The sequence below is a fragment of the Suncus etruscus genome, chromosome 8 (assembly GCF_024139225.1).
Source record: "Suncus etruscus isolate mSunEtr1 chromosome 8, mSunEtr1.pri.cur, whole genome shotgun sequence".
NCBI lineage: Eukaryota > Metazoa > Chordata > Mammalia > Eulipotyphla > Soricidae > Suncus > Suncus etruscus.
This window is the reverse complement of record NC_064855.1, coordinates 63,484,009-63,493,190: the sequence shown is the minus strand read 5'-3', so window position 1 is coordinate 63,493,190 and position 9,182 is coordinate 63,484,009. Positions and strand designations below refer to the sequence as shown.

Genomic DNA, 9,182 nt, shown 5'->3' with positions numbered 1-9,182 from the left:
ACTAAAGGCATTTTCAAGAAGGAAAAACAGCTGGCCAAGCAAATGGAAGCAAAGATAGACCAATAGGACTACATTAAACTAAGAAGCTTCTGCACCTCAAAAGAAAGAGTGACTAGGATATGAAGAATTTGAACAAAATGGAAGAAGCTTTTTATCCAGTAGCAATCTGAAAAGGGGTTAATATCTGAGATATACAAGGCACTGATAGAGCTAAGCAAGAAAAAAATCTAACTCATCGAAAATTGGGTAGAAGAAATGAACAGACATTTCCTCAAAGAAGAAAAACAGAACATCAAAGGCACAAGAAAAAAATGTTCCTCATCACCAATAATGAGGGAGATGATGTCAAAACAACAATGAGATATAAAATCATACTACAGAGACTGGCCACATCACAAAGGATAAAAAGAATCTGTGCTGGCACAGATGCAGGGAGATAGGGACTCTAATTCACTGCTGGTTAGAATGTCGACTGGTCCAGCCTTTATGAAAAGCAATATAGATATTCCTAAAAAAAAAAAAACACTCTAGAAATTGAGCTTTCTTTTGATCCAGCAATATAACGCCTACAATATAACCTACAAGCCCCAAAAGACAATGCAGAAAAGATCTCAGTATTCTCAATATTCCTGTGTTCATTGCAGCACTATTCACAATAGCCAAAATCTGAAAACAACACAAAGACTTAAAAAGTTGAGTCAATAATGGAAAAGTTGTGCATCTACATAATGGAATACTGTGCAGCTGTTAGGAAAATTGAAATAATGGAATTTGCTTATATGTGACATATATTACAGTATTATGCTGAGTGAAGTAAGTCAGAGGGAGGGCAGACATAATATAATCACACTCATTTGTGGAATATAAAAAAATGATAGAATGGTAATAATAATTGGAGACAGTATAAACGAGGACCAGGATAACCAGTCCATGGTAGGAAGCTTGCAACAAACAGCAGGGAGAACAGTTAAGGTAGAGAAGGGACCACTATGACAACGAGAGGTTAAAATGATCACTCTGGACAAGATCTAGATGTGAAAGGAGATAAAGTGATATGTATGATACTCCTTCAGTGTCTAAAAGAAAACAGAGAGAAGAAAAATATCTGTTCCATAGGAACACAAGGGTAGGTGGGAGGGAAATGGGACATTAGTGATGGGATATGTGCTCTGGTGAAGGATATTTTTCATGGTATTACTGAAAGTCAATCATGAACAACTTTATAACTTAAAAAATCAACTGTACTATTAACAACCTTATAAAGTAATAAAGAAATTACTTAAAATTCACAAGATTTAAAAATAGGAACTATTTTCTGTGTATGTTTCCTATAATAATGAAAAGAACCCTTTTTGTAATGAATACAGAAATATTGTTGATTTCATTAAGCATAAGTGGTAGCTGCTATAGAAAATTTGAAGTAGGAAATTTGAGGTGAAAATGAAATGGAGTTCCAGTCATACAATTGGTTAACACTTAGTATTTACACAGCAGTATATACAGAGAAATAAATCAAGTGTGTTAAGTATATAATTCTTTCCTTAGTGTCAGATCCTATTCAACCCCCCTGTTTTGTTTTGTATTGTAAACCAACATATCCCATGATTTATATTCTGACCTTCTTTATTATTCATTTTCTATGTCAGATAAATAAACAGATGAAAATGTTTTGTTGCTTTTGCCAAGATTTGATCTTTTCAAGGCTATAATTGTAATCAGAGGCTTCTTTTAAACTTGTGTTACACTTCTCTGAAGAGAACTTAAAAGTTAGTGGAGGTTATTGCCCTAAAGCCAGATAGAGCAATATGAATGCGTCTTAAAAGGAAAAAAATATAAAATAGAATGGCTCTTGTGATTAAAAATAACATGGTCTTTTGTTGTGTCTTAGTTTTGTTTAGGGCCATATCCTGAAGTTTTAAAGAGTTTTTCCTGACTCTGTACTCAGGAATCACTACTGGCAGAATACGGGTGGGGGGGGATGGGGGGTGGGACGGACCATATGGAATGTCAAGAATTGAACTTGGGTCACCTACATGCAAGGCAAGTGCTCTGACACTTGTACTATCTCTCTGGCCCCCAAATGGTCTTTGCTTTGTTTTGTTTTGACCCATACGTAGCCATGGTATGAAAGGCTTACTCCTGGCTCTATGCATAGGAATCATTCCTGACAATATTTAGGAAACTTTAGGAAGTGCTCATCAACTGGAGTCAGTCATGTGCAAGGTAAGTGCCTCAACTTTTATACTATCTATCTAACCTCTAGAATTGCTTGTTTTAAAATATATAAAAGACAGTTTTTTTGTTTGTTTTATTCGGCCACACCCAGTGGCTATGCGCTCAAAAATCGCTCCTGGCTTGGCATATGGGACACCAGGGGATCAAACTGCGGTCCATCCTAGGCTGGCTCCTGCAAGGCAGACACCACTCCACACCCACCGCTCTGGCCCCCAGGAGATGATTTTATATGATAACATAAGTCTGTTAACATAACAAAGTCTGTTCAACATAATAAAATCATAAGTAACAATTTTTCATTATATTTGTACTTGGTACTTGTCCCCTACCCTCAATCTCTCTTTCTCTCACTCTCCTTCCATCTCTTTCTGTTCTTCATGGATATAAAACTCAAATGGAGTGATCACGAAGGAAAGGGTAATAAGAGATGGGTTAGTTAAGGCCTTGTACGTCATTGAAATGTAATTTCCGCATACCACTGACCAAATAGTGCTAATGGAACCTGATGCATAAGACAAAGATTTTGCTGGATATGCTACCAAGAGGAAAAAAAAAACAACACCAAGAATAGTTGCAACTAAAAGTCCAAATGAAGCTTCATGATATCCAAAATATTTTCACTGTGATCCACAATAATAAAACAAAAACAAAAACCCTCTTTACAAACTTAATAAGGAAATGAAAAATACCCAAAAGCATAGAAACTGAGATATGGTCTTCAGTAGGAAACTTACCACAATTGGGGAGGTAAAGAGGGGTATGGGGTGGGACTAATGGGATAATGGTGGAGGGAAGTGAACACTGATAGAGGGGGTGGTGCTGGAAAGTTTTTGTTTCTTTTATTTATTCAAGATCTGAAAATATTGACTAAATTGATTCTACAACATAGCAATGGGTTGTGATTTGCAATTGAAAAAGCATTGCTATGGTAATGTGATCATTTGGCTACATCCTGACACATGCATAAAATAATCAACATCTTTGTCAAATCAGATCATGTTTTGGTTAAACGCTCCAATGGCTCTGATGTCTTTAAACAGGGAGCCACCATTAGCACATTAATCAAAATTCAATGTGTATACAAGATATTCTGCTTTCATGACAGCTGTCATCATATAAAAATATTGTGTGGGCTGGATCCTTATTAGAAAATGTAAAACATGTGAAATTTGGGTACATCATTTCTGAGAGGCAGCCAATATTTATAGTAGTTAACTAAAAAGATTTTACATCAAATTAATAAATATTTAAAGTTCTTATAGAAGCATATATATGATTCTAATTAATTTACTAGTAGATTTTTATCTTGAGAATAGTCTTTGTATATATTTGTTTTCAGAAAACTGTGAGTGTTTGGATCTGTATTTTAAAATGTTTCAAGAGTTTCTGAAAATGTGACAGCTTGATTTTATAAAGATATAAGCACTGAAACTCTTTCACAACGTGAAGTTAATTTTTAACTAGCTTATAAACTTAAATATTTTTAATGCAAAAGTGCTTATGTTTGCCATGGTATAAAGTTTACCTTTATAATGCACTTTGAATCTTCTCCTCTGACCCACATATTCTCTGATAAAAGTTTTTTGTGGTGCCTATCGATATAACCAGAGTCCTCACTGGATATTTGACACTTCCTTTGGTACTGGTGGAGTGTTTCACCTTCTTGTTCTCATTCACTTCCCAAATTGATGATGAGAACCTCTAGAAGGATTTTACCCATTTTCGGGGTATTAGACCCTTACCCCAGATTATTTACTTTCTCTTTTTCAGGCAAAACCACGTAACTTGAACTAGCTAGCCCTGCCCCCACTTACAGGGGGAAATAAGGGAGGCAGCAAGACCAAACTGATGCAAGACTACTAAGTAGTAGGTTAGATACAGAGGGGACCATATATTCTAACCGCCCTGAGGGTGAGGGAAGAGGAAATGGGAGGTAGGACAAAAACGGAGGGTTAGGGAGGACAATTTGGGGATGGGAAGCCCCCCTGATTTTATGTAAATATGTACCTAAAATATTATTGTCAACAATATGTAAGCCACTATGATCAAAATAAAAATTATATTAAAAAAAAAAGTAGTAAAGTTTTTTTTTCTGCAGTGCTGTCCACAGAGCTCCTGAAATGATGGAAATGTTCTATATACTTTCTGTTAAGATAGCCTGGAATTCCATGTGGTTTCTGAGCATTTAAATGTAGATTGTATGACTGAGAAACTAATTTTTAAAATTTATTCTTATCAAGGCATCATGATTTACAAAGTTATTTGTAATATAACAGAGTTATTTAAGGGATACAGTGTTCCAACAGTAATCCCTCCACCAATGTAACTTTCTCTCCACCAATTTCCCCAGGCTCCCTCCCACCCTTTGTAGGCACATAACAAATTTATTTCATTTTGTTTGCTCCAGCAAAACTCAAGAGATTGGAAAAAGAATTATGAATAAATCAATAAATGTCAATTTGATGATTGATTGCTGTATGATTTTAACCCTTATTCTAGTCGAGCGAAACTATAACATGAATGAGTTCCCTATTCAATACCATGTACTTGGAAGTTCATGCTGTCATTTAAAGAAAATTCTTGAATTCTTCTGAAAGCTTGGAATTCATATTTTTTAAAATAGTTTTGTAAGAAACTAACAACTTAAGATTATTTAGTCTGAAATAAGATATAAATAACCATATGGTACCAGAGACCACCATATATATTGGAAAGAGCAGTTTTAGAAAGAAGAGTTGAACAATCCACTTCCCTGCCTAAACTCCTAAGGCTCCAAAAGGCCTTTCAAATAAAATTGCCAATTTTCAATTTGATATTCAAAGGCAAGACGAATTGGCTTCTCCTCACCAGTAATCTAATCTCAAGACTAATCTCAAGACTTCTGTCACCTTGGCCACTCTCCAGGGTCTGAACAGATCTTCCTCAACATGGAAAGTCTTTGCACTCTTACCCTTTTTTTTTTCTCTTGGCTAAAGACTTCACAGGTCTTCTCTTGTTTGTTCATGTATTCTTTCAAGCAACTATTAGTTGAGATCTAAAAACGAGTCAGGCATTGTGCTAAGGGCTGACCTACAATAACAGAGAATAAAACAAAGTAGAAAAGGTATCCAGGGGCTGGAGTGATATAGTGCACCATGCCTTGCACATGGCCATCCTGGGTTCAATCACCAGTATCCCATATGATCTTCTGAGCACACCCAGGGGGATTTCTGAGCGCAGAGCCAGGAATAAATCCTGATCACTACCAGGAGTGGCTAAACGATAAATAATAGACAAATAAATGAAAAACTACCTATCCTTGTGTAGCTCTGGACTCATTAAGTTAATATTATTTTTAGTTTTCTGAGTGTTTCCCAGTGCTCAGGGCCCTTGAGAATCCCAGAACCCAAACCATAACACTGCCAGTGATATTTAACCAATTTGGCCCATGATTTATTATGAGGGTCTGAAGATGTGATTCGGCTAGGGCCCTATGGTATGCGACCAACAGAGCCAGTGGAAAGTTGATTAAGAGCCAATAGGGTAACACCTAGCCCAGCAGAGCATGGGGCATACCTTACCAGGGATCAAACTGGATTAGGTGCATGGCAATTTTGTGTTCCTAATTTTTTTGGACATCTGTTGGTGTCCAGGGGTTTAATTTGGTCTCTACATTCAGGAATGTGGCTTGGAGGGCCATCTGGATTTTTAATCCTGGAAGGTAAGCACTACCTACCCACTACACTATCATTTTAGTTCTAAATGTCTCTAACTCCTGTGTTATATCTTGGGCCTAAAACTATATAGCCTTTTAAAAGTAAACTTTAATAATAATAATAATAATAACTTTTAATAAACATCTTAAATCAGAACTCTGACTTTGATAGAGAATAATAGTAAGAAAATAGAGGATTCTTAAATACTGTGATATTTTAAGAATTTACCTTAAAGGAAAATTAATCACACATTTGAAAAATAAGAAGGGCATGAAAAGAAGATATAACAGCAGTAGTGAAAGTTCTTGCCTCTAATTACAAGTTAATTTAATGTTATAAGTTTAATGAGGAAAGATACCTCTTTATCTTGTTTTATTTATCATCTTATAGAATCTGACACATAACCCAATGTTCAGTAAAATCTTGTAAGGTATGAACAAATCAATCTTTTAAAGTATAAACAGTAAAACAATTGATATAGTCTAACAATAAATGAAAATAATACATGCATATTGATATTATTAATGATTATTATAATTATTAAGAATTATGATTGACTTGCCTTATAATGATGATAAGCCTTCCTAGTTTATTATCTTTATTAATGCAATAAAGGGGAACCATTCTTTGCAAAATGGGTGGTGGTAGAGGATCACTCCTGATGATAATCAGCTCAGCTCTGTGGACTTTCAGGTACGGGTAGGTTGCTGTGGTGTCCTGGGGCCACTAGAGTGACCAGCAGTGCCCAGGGGCATGAGTGGGAAGAAGGCATATGTTGCCAGTGATTGAACTCATGTCATCTACATGCATAGCATGTGTTCAAGCCCTATAAAGATAATTTTATTCCCAAATTTTGAACCTTTAAAGTATAGGTTGTGGGAACCACAACCAATTGTGAATTCCATGGGCCTTTCAATGAACAACCACAAAGGGAAGGTGAAAAAAATATTGGCTTACCCATTATAAAATTTATTGAAATGTCCACAAATGAAGGGTAATCTTGAAAAATATATGTTTAAGTAGAAAAAGTTCTATGCTAGACACTGTAGAGAACTGGTGAGCTGGAAAATAATGACTAGGAAACAACAGAGAAAGAAGCACACAAAAGGCAGATATGAAAGAGCAGTCTGGGAACATGGTGGCTAGACTAAAAGATCCAATGAGAGTTTTAGAAAATAATGGCAGAGAAACGAGATTTAGAAAAATTATGGTTGGGTGTTTTCTTTTCTTTTCTTTTTTTTTTCTTTATCGGACCATACCCAGCTCACTCCTTACTCTGTACTCAGGGATCACTCCTTGCAACCACAGGTAGCACTGGGAATTGAACCCTAGTTGGCAACACGCAAAGCAAACACCTTGCCTACTTATTTATGTATGTATGTATGTATGTATGTATGTATGTATGTATTTATTTTTTAAGCCTACAGCACCCAGTATTCCCAGGCGGTCTCCCATCCAACTACTAACCAGGCCCGACCCTGCTTAGCTTCCGAGATCAGATGAGATCAGGCTTGTTCAGGGTGGTATGGCTGTAGACTTTTTTTTTTTTTTCTCTTTTTTTTTTTCTGGTCTTGAGAGTTAAAGCACATGGCAGATAGGCAGCACATGGTAGAGAGAGGCCACGAGGCAGAAAGGCCAAGAGGAAAAAGCAACTAACTGCAGACTAACTCCATTGAAACTAGCTCACTGAAGGTGTATTATTTCTCTGCTGCTACCCTGTTTCATGAGATCTGTTCTCTGAGAGGTCAGAAACATGGTGCCTGGGGTGATCTCACCCAACTTGTAGATATTTATATTTTTGTATTACAAATAATGAGCACTAAATATCAAAAATGTACATTTTGATACATTTTTGAAGCTCAGGAGTGAAGAGTAAAACACCTACTAATAAACAGTCCCCTGCTCCCAGGCACAAGCCAGACAGAAGCAACTAAGAAGACAAGTCCCAGTACCTCCCCTCAACCACAGTCACATCTTGCCTACTTATTATCTCCATGACCTCAAGGCTGTTGTTGTGTGTGTGGTGCTTTAAATTATTTTTATGCACAGTGATTTACAATATTGATAATGGTAGGGTTTCATGCAAAAAACATACAGACACCACACTGTCCACCAGAGTGTTAGCTTCCCTCGAGGTGTGTTCTTCAACCCTCATAAACCCCTACCACCCCCAATCTACTTCTCTCAATTCCCTATGATCATATGCTTTCTGATAAAGACCAGTTCTGAATATATGCTGCTTTTGAGAATTTTCTATTTCTGAGGGAGATAATTATGTATCTGTGCCTCTTCTTCAGACTAACTTAACTCAGCACTATTTTCTCCAGGTACATCCATGTAAAGCTGGACATTTTGAAGGGCCATTGAATTCCATGTGTACAGGTTCCATAAATGCATTTCATCTCTTGACTTTGGTTTTTTTTTTTTTTTTTTTTTTTTTGTGGTTTTTGGGTCACACCCGGCAGTTCTCAGGGGTTTTTCCTGGCTCTGTGCTCAGAAATTGCTCCTGGCATGCACGGGGGACCATATGGGACGCTGGGATTCGAACCGATGACCTTCTGCATGAAAGGTAAATGCCTTACCTCCATGCTATCTCTCCGGCCCCGTCATCTCTTGACTTTGAATTGGCAATGCTTTAGCCATCTAACATGTCCCATCTATCAAACTATGTATCTTTTATACTTATTTTCTGAAGTTGCTTTCCTTTCTCTAAATCAAACTTGGCTTGTCCTGAGGTTGGTTTTCTTCCTCAGACTCCAGCTTTAAAGTGTCTAAAGCGGGGGCCGGAGCAGTAGGGCATTTGCCTTGCGTGAGACTGACCCGGGAGGGACCTGGTTTGATTCTCTGCAGCCTATATTGTCCTCCAGCCTGCCAGGGGCGATTTCTGAGTGAATAGCCAGCAGTAACCCCTGAGCAACACTGGGTGTGGCTCAGCAACCAACCAATCAATCAATTAAGTTTTTAAAAAATAAAGTGACTAAAACATCTTTCTCCTCTTTGCTAGGAAGACACTTCTGAACTGAAACCAAGATACAAAGAGGAAATACTGTAAACAAAAAGACTGATGAATTTGAATTATTTTAATATTTTTTAAACTATAAATATGAGACTTAAGTCTTTTAACTTAAAATTTAACTTTTAACTTAAAATTTAACTTTTAACTTAAAATTTAACTTTTAACTTAAAACATAGACTGAGGCCGGAGAGATGGTGCAGAGGTTAAGACACTTGCCCACATGCTGACAACATGGG

At 36.8% G+C, this 9,182-nt stretch overlaps 1 non-coding gene across 1 annotated transcript; it reads right to left on the bottom strand.

Annotated features, from left to right (window-relative positions):
• Positions 1 to 7,348: 7,348 nt before the first annotated feature.
• Positions 7,349 to 7,467, bottom strand: LOC126016961 (5S ribosomal RNA). Its single transcript, XR_007498642.1, has one exon. It is a non-coding gene; the product is annotated as a 5S ribosomal RNA (ribosomal RNA).
• Positions 7,468 to 9,182: the final 1,715 nt, after the last annotated feature.